General features: G+C 43.2%; 1 long non-coding RNA gene across 1 annotated transcript in view; it reads left to right on the plus strand.

Annotated features, from left to right (window-relative positions):
• The window catches only part of LOC114809245, a 29,746-nt gene extending 12,493 nt beyond the window's left edge, over nucleotides 1-17,253 (plus strand). The window contains exons 2-3 of the long non-coding RNA XR_003757023.2: nucleotides 14,086-14,142; nucleotides 17,003-17,253. This is a non-coding gene — a long non-coding RNA (uncharacterized LOC114809245). The remainder of the gene's footprint in view (nucleotides 1-14,085; nucleotides 14,143-17,002) is intronic.
• The last annotated feature ends 742 nt before the right edge of the window (nucleotides 17,254-17,995 follow it).

Consider the following 17,995-nt stretch of genomic DNA (forward strand, 5'->3'; position numbering starts at 1 on the left):
GGAAATACTTCCATAGGGATGTAAAAGGGAAGGCTTAGGCCTATTTAGAGTGGAAGAATGATTTTCTATTTGGGAATGCTGAAGGTTGTCAGTTATTGCAGGAGACACAGTAGGGACTAGAGTTCAGCTGTATAGCACAAATTCAATGTATCACTACCTTTTTCCTTTTCCCTGCCATTTCATCGGTTCCCAATTACAGGGCACCCTATTTTTATCCATGCAGATTCCTAAAACACCCCTCATGCTTACATTCAAATGGGATTGGCACCTGATGCATGAGACCTTTTATATATAATACACACACACATGCATGTTCTGTGGATTTCGTGATATGAAAATTTACATGAAGCTGAGCACAGCAATTCACCTCCCACTCCAAATCATCTGAAATCTGACATGTTATAACTTCCCTTCTAATAGCAGTTATTAGAATATTAGAACAAATTATGCCCACATCGGACTTTTGGAAAGGTCTTTTTTTTTTTAGCAATTGCTAATGCTTTAAAATACCCAAACATTCTGGTTGGGTTTGTTTTAGCAACCTTTCAGGTTTTCTCTCATATGTGTACTCAATTCCAATTGAGTATATGTTGAGCTGATGGTTGGTGGTGGCTTCTCCCTCACCTACTCAGTGACTTAAGTGTGAGCAGCACAACAGCGTGTACTTCAAATACACCCTCATTTGAAGTCCACCCCCCAGACTATAAACTTGTGGAGGGCAGGGATTGTGTTTTATTGTACTCTCCCAAGCACTTAGCCCAGTGCTACGTACGCAGTAAGCACTCACTAAAAACGATTGATTCGAAAATGCAGAAGCAAGCAATTGTATTTTTTGAGCGCTTAATCCGCACAATACTGTACTAAGCTCTTGGAAGAGTACGGTAAAACATAGTTGGTAGACTTGTTCTTTGCCAACAATGAGCTTACAGTCTAGAGAGGGAGGCAGACAATATAAATAAACTTTTGTTATGTATGTAAGTGCTGTGGAGCGGAGGGGGGTGGTGAATAAAGGGAGAAAATCTGGGTGAAAGCCAGTGTCAGCCTCCCCAGAACATGCTTGCAAAGCTAAGGCTCAAAATACGAGGCGGATGCTCTATTTACCTCTCTTCTGTGGGCAGGGAACATGGATGCCAACTCTCCCAAGCACTTAGTACAGTGCTCTGCACGCAGTAAGTGCTCAATACATGTAATTGATTTATCATCCAATCTATCTGGAAGGCAACAGGAAAGCAAACAATAGACAAGAGCTCATCTTTCTCTGATTCCTAAAAGAAAAAAGAAATCACTATTTATAACCATAGTGAAGCAGCATGGCATAGTGGATAGGTCACTGAACTGGGAGTCAGAAGGGCATGGGTTCGAATCCCAGCTCTGCCACTTGTCTGCTGTGTGACCTTGGACAAGTCCCTTCTGTCCTCTGTGCCTCAGTTACCTCGTATGTACAGTGGGGATTGAGGCTGTGAGCCCCTCATGGGGTAAGGACTGTGTAAAGCCCCATTTGCTTGTATCCCCCCCCCCCTCCCCCCGCTTAGTACAGTGCCTGGCAGGTAGTAAGTGCTTAATAAATACCATCATTATTATTTGTCAAACCTATTGCCTTTCTTGCAATTGATGTTGTGGTAATGACTTTTTAATAATGGGCCTTTTCTCTCAGGAGATGCAATGGTCTAATTTCATTTTTTGTTAAAATTAACAAAAAGGCAAGGAAAAACAATTCTGCCATTCTATTAAAAAAAAAAAATTGCTTATGCTTTTAGACACTTTTTTTTTATTTGTTAAGCGCTTACTATGTGCCAAGCACTCCACTAAACTCTGGAGTGGATATAAGATAATCAGGTCTCGCGTCAGGCTCGTACAATTGAAATAAATATTAGGGAGGGAAATGCTTTAAAGTGGAATCCTTTAATATTTCCACTCTTTTCTATAATGCTAAAGAAAAGTCACCAGAAGAAATTAAAAAAAAATAAATGTTGGTATTTGTTAATCGCTTACTATGTGCCAAGCTCTGTTCTAAGCACTGGGGGCATACAAGGTAATCAGATTGTCCCACGTAGGGCTCAAAGTCTTCATCCCCATTTTACAGAGGAGGTCTAAATCCAGCATTTAGTTAAGTACCTGGCACATAGTAAGCACTTAACAAATGCCACAGTTATTATAAATGCAAGGATTTCTGCTATTTTCAAGAAGTACCACAACTTTTTAGACAGGAAGCTAGATAAGAAAAGTTGATGGACTGTAAGCTCACTGTGGGCAGGGAATGTGTCTTTTACATTGTGCTCTCCCAAATGCTTAGTACAAATACTATGCTTAGTACAGTGCTCTGCACACAGGAAGTGCTCAATAAATATGATTGACTGGTCAGATCAAATTGTTTTATATTAAAAGCTGCATCCTTGGAGAACCATCTTTATAAGGCACTTAGCCTCATTTTTACTGATGACCATGCGGAGAAGGTGCAAGAAAGAGGATGTTTAGAGTTATAATGATAAAAATTATGGTATTTAAGTGCGCACTGTGTGCCAGGCACTATACTGAGCACTGGGGATACAAGCAACTCAGGTTGGACACAGTCCCTGTCCCACATGGGACTCAGTCTCAATCCCTATTTTACAGATGAGGTAACTGAGGCACAGAGAAGTGAAGTGACCTGCCCAAGATCACCAGCAGACAAGTGGCAGAGCCAGCATTAGAAGCCACGACCGCTTGACCCACGGGCCCAGGCTGTATCCACCTTGCCCAGCTGTTTCTCTGTAATTCTCTATAATATATAATATTCTCTCTTTATATTATATTCTATAAATATTATATTCTATCTAACGTCTCAGTATTCTGGGTCAAGCTCATTCTCAATTTCAGAATGCTATGTGATGTAAATTGAGCCTACTTTGAACATGTGCAAGTCCAAGAATATAGTTATTAAATACATCTGGGAGCCAGTACAAGAACACGTATAGAGGCCCCATACCGGAAGAATCCATCATATTTATTGAGCGCTCACTGTGTGCAGAGCTCAGAACTAAGTGCTTGGGAGAGTATAGTATAATGGAGTTGGTAGATATGTTTACTGCCCACAATAAGAGGAATAAGGCAAGAACATGGGCTTGGGAGTCAGAGGACGTGGCTTCTAATCCCTGCTTCGCCACTGGTCTGCTGTGTGACCTTAGGCAAGTGGCTTAACTTCTCTGCGCCTCAGTTCCCTCATCTGTAAAATGGGGATTAAGACTGTGAGCCCCACGTGGGACAACCTGATTATCTTCTACTCCAGCGCTGAGAACAGTGCTTGACACATAGTAAGCGCTTAAATACTAAAAAAAAAAAAAAACAACAAAAAAAAAGATGATAAAATTCATCTATGAGCATGTTTGTGCCTGAAGCGATTAACATAGGCCTCACAGTCCAGGCTTCGGTGGGAAAATATGAAGGTGGTCATTTGTCGGGTTATCACAATTGATGTCAAGCGTTTATTACAGTGCTCTGCACATAGTAAGCACTCAATAAATGCCGTTGAATGAATGATGTGTACAGCTTCTGGTGCTCTTTTGGCTTATCTCCTGCCTCTCAAAACTTAGGAAGGCTTTTCCTCAAATAGCCATTCCTTTCTTGATTGAAGTATATCAGGCCAGTTGATTTTTTTGTTTGTTTTAATGTTATTTGTTAAGCGCTAAGTGCCGGGTAACATATTAAATGTTGCGGTTAGATGCAAATTAATCAGGTTGGACACAGCCCCTGGCCCACGTGGGGCTCCAAATCTTAATCCCCATTTTACAGATGAGGGAACTGCGGCACAGAGAAGTGAAGTGACTTGCCCAAGCAGAGCAGGGGCAGAACTGGCATTAAAACTCAGGGCAGGGCTCTATCCACTAGGCCATGCTGCTGCTTCAGTAGTTGGCTCCTAGTTTAGGTCTGGAGTGCATCACTGTGTGAGGTCTAACCTACATCTCTAAAATATTTCCTCTGCCCTTCTTACTTTAGGGTTTGCATTTTTAGCTCTCTGTACAGCGGTTGGGGGGATATCTCGCTCTCGCTCATTCTCTCACTTGTCACAACCGGTGTCGTTAAAGCGAGAATAGCTTGGATGCTAAGGAACTGACTTTATTCCCCAACTTCATTATTGGCGATCCTATGCTGCCATGTGGTATCAAATCTGACCCGTAGGTGCTACAGGTAGAATTTCTTGAGGAACCAAACGTGGAACTTTTTTTTTACGGTAATTTATTAAGCGTTTACCATGTGGCAATCACTGTTCTAAATGCTGGGGTAGACACAAGCTAATCAGGTCCGAAACAGTCCCTGTCGCACACCGGGCTCACATTCTAAGGGGGAGAGAGAGAATATCAATTGAATTTATAGCTGAGGAAACTGAATAAATGCCCAAGCAAACAACTGAATGACCAAATGAATTCATTAATGTCGTGGTTCCTTCCTCAAAAGTTTGAGTTAGGGAGATGCCTTAACATTTTTGTATGTTTTTGTTTATCCTTCAGGCATTTTTTTTATGGTGTTGGTTACGCACTTCCTATGTAATAATAATGTTGGTATTTGTTAAGCGCTTACTATGTGCAGAGCACTGTTCTAAGCACTGGGGTAGATACAGGGTAATCAGGTTGTCCCTCGTGAGGCTCACAGTGTTCATCCCCATTTTCCAGATGAGGTAACTGAGGCACAGAGAAGTTAAGTGACTTGCCCACAGTCACACAGCCAACAAGCGGCAGAGTTGGGATTCGAACTCATGACCTCTGACTCCCAAGCCCGGACTCTTTCCACTGAGCCACGCTGCTTCTCTAGCTGTACAAAGCAGTGAGGTAGATGCACGTAAATCAGGTTGCTACACAGTCTGTGACCCATATGGGCTCACAATCTTCATCCCCATTTTACAGATGAGGTAACTCAGGCACAGAGAAGTGAGGTGACTGGCCCAAGGTCACACAGCGGGGAAAATGGCGGAGCCGGGATTGGAACCGAGGTCCTTCTGATCCCCAGGCCGGCGCTCTATCCGTTCTATCACCCTGTCGGTGCGGAGCACCATCCTAAGTGTTTGGGAGTATCCTATGCATCGAAATTGGGACAGATGCTCAAGATGAATTCACGTTCTAGACGGGGAGTGAGATGTTTAAATAAATCACAGATGTGTACATAAGTGCTGTGGAGCTGAGGGTGGGGTGAATATCAAAAGCTAAAAGGGTATAGGGTGTAGAAACTGTAATCTCAGTCCAGCAGTCTGCACACAGTAAACTCAGTAAATGCCACTGATTGAAAGCCACAGATCCTAGAGTGTGTCACAGGGAGTTTGAGGGGACTGCTTCCATCCTTTTTTATTTTTTAAATGGTATCGTAAGGCGCTTACTATGTACCAGGCACTGTACTGAGCACTGGGGTAGGTAAAACATAATTAGGTTGGCACAGTCCGTGTCCCACTTGTAGCTCGCAGTTTCTATTTGCCCCTCCCAGGTCCCCTTATACTTAGATAACTCTGAGCAATGGGATTTGGGGACAGGGACAGAGGCAAGAGGGAGGCTAGACATTTAAAAATGAAAAAGACCAGGCAGAAAGACGCCATGGTATAGTGGATAGACCACGGGCCTGGGAATCAGAAGGATCTGGACTCTGATCCCGGCTCCACCACCTGTCTGCTGTGTGGGTTTGGACACGTCACTTCACTTCTCCTTGCCTCAGTTATCTCATCTTTAAAATGAGAATTAAGACTGTGAGTCCCATGTGGGACAGGGACTGTGTTCAGCCCGATTAGTTTGTACCTGCCCCAGCATTTAAAATAGTACATGACGTAGAGTAAGTGCTTACTTAGAACAGTGCTTGGCACATACCATAATTATCATTAAATGCTTCCCTGATATATCAGGAACTGAGAGAGGATGGAACTGAAAGCTGGACTATATGAGGATGAATGGTCATCCCGCCTGAGTCCCCGGGAAGTCCAAGATACCTAATGGTTCCAGACCTTCCCCTTTTCCTGTTTCTTCGCTGGCCCAATCCCAAACAGAGCTGTAGGTCTTCCCCTGTGGATAAAAATTCCCAGTGTATATAAAATCCTCCATTCTTTCAATAAAATGATTATGACAATGGTAAGCACTTACTATGTGTCAAGCATAGCATGGGAAAGCAGCATGGTGTAGTGGATAGAGCACGGGCCTGGGAGTCAGAAGGTCCACCGCTTGTCTGCTGTGTGGCCGTGGGCAAGACACGCCACTTCTCTGGGCCTCAGTTACCTCATATGTAAAGTGGGGATTAAGACTGTGAGCCCCACGTGGAACAGGGACTGTGTCCAACCCGATTTGCTTCTATCCACCCCAGTGCTTGGTACAGTGCCTGACGCATGGTAAGCACTTAATAATTACCACTATTATGACTTTTAAGCACTGGGGTAGATACCAGTTCATCAGGTCAGACATAGTCTCTGTTCCACTCGGGGCTCAGAGTCGAAGCATGGAGGTAAACAGGTATTTAATCCCATTTTACAAATGAATAAATGGGCAGAGAAAGTTGTGATGCTTTTTTTAATGGTATTTAAGTGCTTACTATGTGTCAGGAACTGTGCCGAAGTGCAAGTTAATCAAGTTGGATGCAGTCTATCCCACATGGTTCTGTGTCTAAGTAGGAGGGTGAACAGTTATTCAATCAATCATTTATTGAGCGCTTAGCGTGGCTCAGTGGAAAGAGCACGGGCTTTGGAGTCAGAGATCATGGGTTTGAATCCCAGCTCTGCCACCTGCCAGCTGTGTGACTTTGGGCAAGTCACTTCACTTCTCTGTGCCTGTTACCTCATCTGTAAAATGGGGATGAAGACTGTGAGCCTCAAGTGGGACAACCTGATTCCCCTGTGTCTACCCCAATGCTTAGAACAGTGCTCTGCACATAGTAAGCGCTTAACAAATACCAACATTATTATTATTATCACTTGGGAGAGTTCTGTTTTGCTCTGCTGTCTGTCTCCCCCGATTAGCCTGTAAGCCCGCACTGGGGAGGGATTGTCTCTGTTGCCGAATTGTAATAATAATGTTGGTATTTGTTAAGCGCTTACTATGTGCAGAGCACTGTTCTAAGTGCATTCCAAGGTGCTTAGTACAGTGCTCCGCACATAAGTGCTCAATAGATACTATTGAACGAATGAATCCCCATTTTACGGGTGAGGTAACTGAGGCACAGAAAAGTGAAGTCACTTACCCAAGGTCACACAGCAGACCCTTGGTAGAGTCAGAATTAAAACCCAGGTCCTCCGACCACCAAGCCCACGCGGTCTTTTCACCAGGCCTTGCTTCTACTATACAGGCCTGTTCCCTAAGGAAGAGAGGGTTTAGTATTCCTCATGACAGACTCTTCCCCTCGATGTTGAAGACAGGAGGTCTGTGTCATTTTCCAGTGTGAAATCCAATGAAAAAGCTTTTACCCCAGTGGGTAGCTTCTTCAGTATAATTTTAAATTGTCTATGATATCAACAATTGCTACAGCAACTTTTCAAAATAAGTTGTTCTAGGAACTTCTGATTGATAAGCATTTAACTACGATGGTGCAAATTACTCCTATGAAATTACCAGCTGCTGCCTTAAAAAAGGTCTTGAGAACTTGGGCAAAATACTAAGTATCTTTATAGTTCACTGGGATTTTTAGAAGGATTTTAATCATATAAAGAACAAGTTCTTTAAGTGTCCGCTTGAGATATGTATAAATCTAGGGGTTGTAAAATCAGATGACTTTGGGATGTAAAAAATTAAGCACTATACCTGCTTAGAAGCAAAGAGTGGTATTTTTTGAGTGCTTACTGTGGACGGAACACTGTACTAAACTGTACTGGGAAGCACAGTAGGGTAAGTAGAACACAGTTCTTGGCCTCAACATCTTACAACCTAGCTGGAGATAATAATAATAATAATGTTGGTATTTAAGTGCTTACTATGTGCCGAGCACTGTTCTAAGCGCTGGGGTAGATACAGGGTAATCAAGTTGTTCCACGAGAGGCTCACAGTTATTCCCCATTTTACAGATGAGGTAACTGAGGCACAGAGAAGTTAAGTGACTTGCCCACAGTCACACAGCTTACTGTAAACTCTTTGTAGGCAGGGAACGTGTCCACCAACTCTGTCTTTTATGCTCTGAAGCATTTAATGATGATAATTATGGTCCTTGTTAAGCACTCACTATGTGCCAAGCACTGTTCTAAACACTAGGATACATACAAGTTAATCAGTTTGGACACAGTCCCTGTCCCACGTGGGCCTCACATTCTTATCCCCATTTCTAGGTGAGGTAACTGAAGCACAGAGAAGGTAAGTGACTTGCCCATGGTCACACAGCAGAAATGTGGCTGAGTCAGGATAAGAACCCATGTCCTTCTGACTCCCAGGCCTGGTCTCTATCCACTAAGCCACACTGCTGAGAGCTGCGTGGGATAGGGATTGTCCAATCTGTTTAATTTCTATCTAACCTGGTACTTAGAATAGTTTTTTACACATAAGTGCTTAACTGATACCATAATAGTCATCATATTTGACATCTTGACTGCTGAGAATTACATGAATTTTGTTATGATTCCCATCAAATACAATTTTACTGGAAAATATTAAATGATGTCCCTCTTTCAATTATTTAATTTAAATTTTAGGTTCATTATTCAATCCATTTAAAATTAGTTGATCTACTTGGGTTTCTTTTTCAACATGTCTAGGACTGCCAGCAACCTCCTAAAGGAGTGAACATGGCATGCGTGACTAAAAATGAGAATTGTGGCATTCGTTAAGTGCCATCTGTGTGCCAGGAACTGGGATAGATGCAATTTAAGCAGATTGGACACACAGTCCCTGTCCCACCTTAGGCTCACAGTTTAATAGGGAGGGGGAAGCAGGTCTTTAATCCCCACTTTTCTACATGAGGTTAGAGGTATAGAGAAATGACTTGTCCAAGGTCACCCAGCAGACAAGGGGAAGAACAGGGATTAGAACCCAAGTCTCTTGACTCCCTGTGCTGTGTTCTTTCCACTAGGTAGTGGTATTAAGGCATTAGAGAAGGTAATAGAGAAACAGTGTGGCCTAGTGGATAGAGGATGGACCTGGGTTCTAATTCCTGCTCCGCTCCTCGTCTGCTGCGTAAACTTGGGCAAGTCACGTCATGAATCTGGGCTTTAGTTACCTCATCTGTCAAGTGGGGTTTAAGACCGTGTGTCCCTTGTGGGATGAGCAACTCTGTCTAACCCGACTTGTTTGTATTCTCCCCAGTGTTTAGAACAGTACTTGTCATATAGTAAGCTCTTAACAAATGCTATTATTATAATATTATTAAGCCTCTGGGACTAGAGGGAGGTGAAGGTTAACTCAGGTCCTTAAGCTGGTTGTAGAGGTTTTCATGTACAGGCCTGCCCAACTGTATTTAAATGGTCCCTGAGGATTGGGAAAAGAAACATGATAGAAGGGAAATTAAATTAAATCAGATTCCTTCAGTTACTAACATGCCAAAGGAGAGGCCAAAAGAGACTGCACACGTGAACTGTCTCAGATTTTCAGGCTAATTGCCTATTTTAGTTGATCATAACTGTTCAAAATGATTTTGTCTGGGCCAAAGTTTTACATGGCTGCTTTGTGCTCAGAGGTGAAATACTTTGAAAGATTGATCAAATCATCAAACCATTTTTCAGAGAGAACGAATTGGGGAAAAACAGAATGCCTTTTGTTTCACAGAAGGGAATATACTGCATTTGAATTTCTGTTCTCCACTGAGATTTCAAAGCACTTTCTGCTCATTATTTCCTTGATTTCCTCATTGATCTTGTGAGATAGGCTCAAGTCAGCTGCTTTACACATAGAGAATGGAAAATTCACTGAGGGCAGATTCAGAGAGGGCCTTGATTACTGAATTGGCTGAAGTTTAAAAATTCATTTTTTTTTTTCCCCACACATCTAGTTCCTCATTAAGGAAAATCTTCCAGCCCAGTGAGGAAAAATATTTTAGGCAACGGAAAGGTTAATGTCCTTTAGGCACAAGGAAAAACATAAGCAAGTCAATTCTCTATTCAGTGGTCGTGATATATCCAATAGACAATTACTCTCCCCCCCACTTCAAATAAGGCACATCTCCTTCAAGAGGCCTTTTCTGACTAAGCCCACTTTTCCTCTTCTCCCATTCCTTTCTGTGTCACTCTGACTTGCTCCCATTATTCTTCCCCTCTCCCAGCCCCACAGCACTTATGTACATATCTGTAATTTTATTTATTTATATTAATGTCAGGTTCCCCCTCTAGACTTTAAGCTCACTGTGGGCCGGGAATATATATGTTGTCATATTGTACTCTCCCTAGCACTTAGTACAGTGCTCTAAACACAGTAAAAGCTCAATAAATTTGAATTGATAATAATATGGTATTTAAGTGCTTACTACGTGCCAAACACTGTTCTAAAAACAAAGGGACATGATCAGTGTAAGAGTATGTTCAAGCCATGTCAAGTACTGGGTCCAATCAGGAGAAACCAAATTCCCCACTTTAGAAAGGGTTGGCTCTGAAGCCCACCCGACTCCAGAAATGTGGGGATAAATTCATTTTTTGTGGAGGTACCGATGATATTTATAGAGTGGCTGCTGAATAAAATGTAAACTGTTCTAAACACTTGGAATCGACCAATCAATCAGTGGCCGATTGATTATTGAGCACTCACTTAGGTTAGTAGTCTCCACACAGTAAAATGTAACATGGCTGGTGGACACCGTCTCTACCCCTAAGGAGCTTATAGACTAGAGGGGTAAAACGGATATGTGTGTAAGTGCTGTGGGGCTGAGGTGGGATGAATATCAATGTTTACAGGTACAGATCCAAGTGTGTAGAAGATGTAGAAGGAAGGAGTAGGGCTTAATTGAAGGCCTCTTGGGGGAGATGTGATCTTAAGGGTTTGAAGGTGGCAGAGTGGTCGTGTATATGGACGGGGATGGAGTTCCAGGAGCTGAACCAAGCACCCATTTTTTTGTTTGTTTTTGTTTGGCTGCTTTTTGTTGTTTTTTAAAATGGTATTCATTAAGCACTTACTATGGGCCAGTCACTGTACTAAGTGCTGGGGCATATACAAGCCGATCAGATTGGAAACAATCCCTATTCCCCCTGGGGCTCACAGTCTTATTCCCCATTTTACAGATGAGGTAACTGAGCCACAGGGAAGTGAATTGACTTGCCTAAGGTCACACAGCAAACGAGTGGCAGAGCCAGGATTAGAAGCCGAGAAGCAGTCTGGCTTAGTGGATAGAGCACGGGCCTGGGAATCAGGAAGTCATGGGTTCTGAAAAATGGGGATTGAGACTGGGAGCCCCACGAGGGACAGGACAGTGTCCAACCTGATTAGTTTGTAACTACCCCAGCACTTAGAACAGTTAGAACGTGTTACTGGATGAAATGGTATTTTGCAGACATGATGTACTGGTCTCAGCATGCACCCTATGACAGGAGCATTCTAAAACCTGCATCTCTTAGAAACATAAACCCTTTGCCATAATTTTATCTGCATGCTTAAATATTTACATCCAAATTGATGTTTTAAAGAGAATTCTAATAAAAAAAACTCACCCTTTTTCTAGTAAGGAAGGAAATGAGGAGCCCAATGCAAGGGAAAAAGAGAACCAAAGAGACTTGACAAGGGAGGAAATCCTCATCACCACCATCAGTGGCATTATTGAGCACTTAAGTGTGCAGATCACTGTCCTGAGCATTTGGGAGAAAAAGTGGAGTAGGTAAATACAGTATGCAAAAGTGAGCACTTAAGTTTACAGTCTAGAAGAAAACTTGCTTTCCGTAGATCAGAAGCTCACTGTGAACAGGATTCTCTTCTCCCAGTGATGTTGTAACATACTCTCCCAAGCGCTTAGTACAGCGGTCGGCACACAGTAAGCAATCAATAAATGTCACTGGTTGGTTGAATTTCTTGATTTTCTGGCAGAGCAGTAAACATATGTTATCATTCTCTTTATCCACTTTGGAACAATGGCAGTCGAGAAGATTGGAAGAATAGGCTTTAAGAACCAGGCTTCTGTGGATTGCTTATATTATACCATTTTTCACTCTCTGGAGATGTCTTACAGCTTCCTGTGGGAGAACATGGCATAAGGGTCTGATATATCTTGTTTTCCTTCAAAATGATTTCCTAATTCAGCCCAAGCTGAGAGGAATGACCCTAGTCAGAGTAGCATTTTGTGCAGGCTGTTCTTTCCGTAGATGGAGAGGCAGAAGATGCACTTCTAATGTAACCTTTGAACATTCCGATCTGGACTCTGACTCAACTGACTGTCCAGGCTCCAGTAATCCTCGTCCTGAGATCTCACCCTCGGTGCCTCGATGCATTCGTCCTTCCCCCTGAAGCACCCAGGGAGTCCCAGAAGCCTAAACCCTTGATTCAACAACCAGGGGAATCCAATTTATTTTCACCCCAGAGTACGAACTCTGAAATGCTCCACAGAAATGAGGATTTTTAGCTGACTAAATTCAGCTCCTACCAGGCTACACGACAAATGTAGTCTTTCTCTCAGAGAGCTGAGACTAAGTTTTGTGGATATTTTACAGCTAGCATGTTATGGGGGGAGAGAGAGAGTTTTACACACACACACACACACACACACACACACACAGTGTTTTTCCAATCATTTATTGAGGGCTTACTTCAATTCAATCATATTGAGTGCTTAATGTGTGCAAAGCATTGTACTAAGTTCTTGGGAGAGTACAGTATAACAGTGGACACATTCCTTGCTCACAGTCTAGCGGGGGAGACAGACATTAATATAAATAAATTACATATATATATACATATACATATTACATATACACACGTGTGCTGTGGATGGGAGGGAAGATGAATGAAGGGAAGAAGTCAGGAAGGTGCAGAAGAGAGAAGGCCTTTTTGAACACAATACTGTTATGTTGTATGTTTTGGGAGGATCCAGTACAATAAAAAAAACACACATTCCCTACTCACATTGTGCTTACAGTTTACATGGGGAGACAGATAGTATTCATTCAGTCGTATTTATAGAGCGCTTATTGTGTGCAGAGCACTATACTAAAGGCTTGGGAAAGTAAAATACAACAGTAGTCACATTCCCTGCCCACAATGAGCTTATAGTCTAGAATGGGGGAGACAGGTATCAATACAAATAAAATTAAAGAGATGTACAGAAGTGCTGTGGGGCTGAGAGGGGAGCAAGTCAGGGTGATGCAGAAGGGAGTGGGAGGAGAAGAAGAAAGGAGGGCTCAGTCATGGAAGGCTTCTTGGAGGAGATGTGCCTTCAACGAGTCTTTTAAGGTCGGGGGAGAGTAATTGTCGGACATGAGGAGGGAACGCATTCTAGGCCAGAAAGGGGATGTGGGCGAGAGGTCGGCAACAAGATAAATGAAATCGAGGTACAGTGAGAAGATTAACATTACAGGAACAAAGCGTGTGGGCTCGGTTGTAATAGGAGCCTAGCGAGGTGATGTAGGAGTGGGCGAGATGATTGAGTACTTTAAAGTTTATGATAAGTTTCTGTTTGATGCGGAGGTGGATGAGAAAACACTGGATGTTCTTGAGGAGTGGGGAAACATGGAGTGAATGTTTTGTAGAAAAATGATCCTGGCAGCAGAGTGAAATATGATCTGGAGTGTGGGGAGACAGGATGCAAGAAGGTCAGCAAGAAAGTTGATACAGTAATCAAGGTGGAATTTTCTAAGTGCTTGAATTAATGTGGTAGCTTTGGAGAAGAAAGGACAGATTTTAGCAGTGACATGATGACTGAATCCAAAGGATTTAATGATTATGTGGATTGAATGAGAAAGAGGAGTCAAAGATTACACCAACAACATAGGCTTGTGAGACAGGAAGGATGGTGGTGTCATCTACAGTGATGGGGAAGACAGTGTTTGGGAGGACGTGATGGGGAAGACAGTGTTTGGGAGGACGATAAGACGTTCTATTTTGGACACGTTATGACCAAAACACTATCACTGTCTAAATTATTCAATCCTATTTGCCAAAGATAATAAAATATATTTTTTGTGTGTCCTGGTAAAGGGATGAGAACGTAAAGTCCCCAGATTGGCAGAGGGATTTCAGTTTTTTGTTTCTTTTGCAGTCACTGGTTCACTGACGGGTGTCTTTCCTTCTTCACTTGCTCCAGGCTCTTGCTGTGGTAGGTCACCTATCTTCTCGGTTTCTACATTATGTTTTGAAAAGTTTTCACTATTACTTCAAAGCATTCTGTTTTTGAAAAAGATCTCTGGTCTCTCTGCATAGACAACTAATGCTTTTGGAGGCAGGAAACAGTTCTTGGTGGGAATTAAATATTAATATTTTTCAAGGGAATGTTCAGTTTTATTAAAATACGCTGAAGCTCGCTCAGTGTATATTTTGCAGGGTTACGTTTCTGGCCGTGGTCACGGATGTCATCGATCTATTGGCAAACAGTTATCAGAGGCAGAAGGTGGGCCGGAAAGAGGAAAAACAAAGTATAAAATTCACAGTTGGCTCATATGAGGTCATACGGCATACGCTATGTGCAATTTTCATTCGCCAAGATGAACAAAGACCAGTCAGAGCTGTTAAATATGCAATGTACAACAAAGGTCACCCCAGGCATTCCTGACCTACCGTAGCATATTGTCTGCCATCTCATTCTCACTTGTTTTCTGCTGTCTGGGCTCATCATACTAAATGCACATTTAGTTTTTTCCTCCTGGACACTTGGCAGGATTCTGTGCTGCTCTAAGGTCGGGACTGCCAACGTAGAAGCAGCATGGCCTAGTAGAATGGGCCTAGGAGTCAGAGGACCTAGGTTCTAATCCCGACTCCTCCACCTGTCTGCTGTGTGACCTTGGGCAAGTCACTTAACTTCTCTGTGCCTCAGTTACCTCATCTGAAAAAGGGCGAGTGAGACTTTGAGCCCCATGTGACACAACCTGATTACCCTGTATCTACCCCAGTGCTTAGAACAGTGCTTGGCTCAGAGTAAGCACTTAACAAATACCATTATTATTATTATTTGTTTGCTGGGTGACCTTGGGCAAGTCACTTCTCTCTGCCTCAGTTACCGCATCTGTAAAAAGGGGACTAAAACTGGGAGCCCAGTATGGGACGGGGACTAGGTACTAAGCACATCTACCCCAGTACTTAGAATAGTGCTGGGCACACAAGTCCTCACCAAATACCATAAATTAATCTCTTTAAAAAATAATCAATTAATGCAGTGCAGAGAACTTAGGAGAGTTCAACTGAGAGAGTTCTATTAAATGATTGACCAATATAGTTACTGTCCTCAAGGAGCTTTCAATCTAATGGGGGATATTGGAAGAAGCAAAGGATTCACTAAGAGTTGGAGGAGGAAGATAAACCACCACAGCTGTTGATGGCAGAAATACCATGTATTTATTTTTTATGGTATTGAAGTGCTTGCCATGTGCCAGGCTCTGTTCCAAGTGCTACATTAGATGCGAGCTAATCGAGTGGGACACAGTCCCCATCCCACATGGGGCTCAAATCTCAGTTTTACAGATGAGGTAGCTAATGGCCCAGAGTAATGAAGTGACTTGCCTGATGTCACACAGTAGACAAGTGACGGAGCTGGCATTAGAACCCAGGTCCTTTAGACTCCCAGGGCCCTGCTACATTCACTAGGCCATGCTGCTGCTTCTTCATTCGATGTTCAATAAATACCGCTACTTGACGAACACCTGTCCTTTGCTCTCCCAACAGCCTACTACTCCACTGATGTAAGCACTTACAATGTCCTGCTTTGACTACAGCATCAGCCTGTTTGCTGACTTCCCTGCCTCCCCATTCGGGCCTCACTTCACTCTACTGCTCAAATCGTTTTTCTGAAAAAACCCCACCAAAAACTGTTGAGTGCCTATTTCCCCAGTGGTTGCCCATCTACCTCTGCATCAAACAGAAACACCTTACCATCAGCTTTAAAGCACTTAATCAACCCACCTCCTTCTACCTTACCTCACTGATTTCCTGCTCTAACTCAGTTCATACACTTTGCTCGTCTAATGCCAACCTACTTACTGGACTTCAATTCTGCCTCTTTAGCAGTTGACCCCTTGCCCATATTCTCCCTCTGGCATAGGCCTCTCTCTCCTTTTCATATCCATCAGAAAACCCCTTCCTTCCATCTGTCCATCCATCCTCCCTCTCTCTCCTCCCTCTCTCTCCTCCCTCTCTCTCCTCCCTCTCTCTCCTCCCTCTCTCTCCTCCCTCTCTCTCCTCCCTCTCTCTCTCCTCCCTCTCTCTCCTCCCTCTCTCTCCTCCCTCTCTCCTCCTCTCTTCCCCTCTCTCTCCTCCCCTAGTAAAATCACATCTCTTCCAAGAGGCCATCCCAAACTAAGCCCTCCTTTTTCCTACTTCCTCTCCCTTCTGTATCACCTAGAGAAACAGCATGGCATAGAACACGGGCCTGGGAGTCAGCAGATCATGGGTTCTATTTCCGGCTCTGCCACTTGTCCGTTGTGTGACCTCGGGCAAGTCACGTCACTTCTCTGTGCCTCAGTTCCCTCCCATGTGAGCCCCAAGGGAGCAGACTCTGTTCAGTGGGATTTTCTTGTGTAATAATGGTGGTATTTGTTAAGTGCTTACTATGTGCAAAGCACTGTTCTAGGCGCTGGGGGGATACAAGGTGATCAGGTTCTCCCACGTGGGGCTCACAGTTTTTAATCCCCATTTGACAGATGAGGTAACTGAGGCACAGAGAAGTTAAGTGACTTGCCCAAAGTCACACAGCTGGCAAGCGGCAGGGCTGGGATTTGAACCCATGACCTCTGACTCCCAAGCCCAGGCTCTTTCCACTCAGCCATGCTGCTTCTCTCTGGTATCCATCCCAGAGCTTAGTACAGTGCCTGGTACATAGTAAGAACTTAACAAATACCACAGTTATATTAAGGATATGGATCTGTACCCTTTTAAGCACTTGATATCCCTCTCTCCCTTAGTCCCACAGAAGTTGTGTAAACATCTGAAATTTTGTTTTAATTCATTTTGTCTGTCTTTGGCTGTAGACAACCCCCACCCCTCAGCAGCATAGAATCCTGCCAAGCGTCCAGGAGGAGCAGACTAAATGCGCCTTTAGTTTGATGAGCCCCGACAGCAGGAAAGAGTGAGAATCTGAGAAATGGCAGAAGCCATGTTATTGTAGGTAAAAAAAAAAAAATGTCTTGGGTGACCTTTGTTGTACGTTACATATTTAACAGCTCTGAATCTTCTTTGTTCTTCTTGGCAAATTAAAATTGCACACCACAGCATATGCAAGATCACCTCACCTCTATGAGGAACAGGGACCAGAGACTACTATGTTATATTGTACTTTCCCCAGCATTTAATACAGTGCTCTGCACACTGTAAGCACTCAGTGGATGCCACTAAATGACCACTGCTCGTATGCCTTTAGGGCAGTGCTACTCTGTGTGCGGGCAACGTCTCTCTATAGAACAACTCGGTCATATTCTACTCTCCCAAGCACTTAGTACAGTGCTCAATAAATACTACTTTTTGATTGACTCATCAATATAGGAGTCCGTTTGAATAATTCTTGTTGCCAAATGACTCCTTCAGAATGTCCTACCACCCTCTTGGCAATCTGGAGTGATGATTCTGTGGTGGAAAGAAAGCGGTGATGGACAGTGCTGGTATTTCTTCCATTTTATCCTGAAGGGATTGTAAAATCCTCAGTAGCAAAGGCCATGCCATTTGTTCGTATATTCCTAAGTGCCCAGTAGGAATTTATGCATATCTAGGTGCTGAATTCAAATCAAGAAGCAGTGTTGTCCAATGGATAGAGCACCTGGGTTCTAATCCTGACCCCGCTTCTTGTCGGCTGTGTGACCTTGGACAAGTCACTTCACTTCTCTGTGCCTCAGTTCCCTCATCTGTAAAATGGGGATGAAGACTGTGAGCCCTATGTTCAACCCAATTAGCGTGTGTCTACCCAGTGCTTAGTACAGTGACATAGTAAGTGCTTAACAAATACCACCATAATTATCACTATTATTGTC

The sequence above is a fragment of the Ornithorhynchus anatinus genome, chromosome 2, assembly GCF_004115215.2.
Source record: "Ornithorhynchus anatinus isolate Pmale09 chromosome 2, mOrnAna1.pri.v4, whole genome shotgun sequence".
Lineage (NCBI taxonomy): Eukaryota > Metazoa > Chordata > Mammalia > Monotremata > Ornithorhynchidae > Ornithorhynchus > Ornithorhynchus anatinus.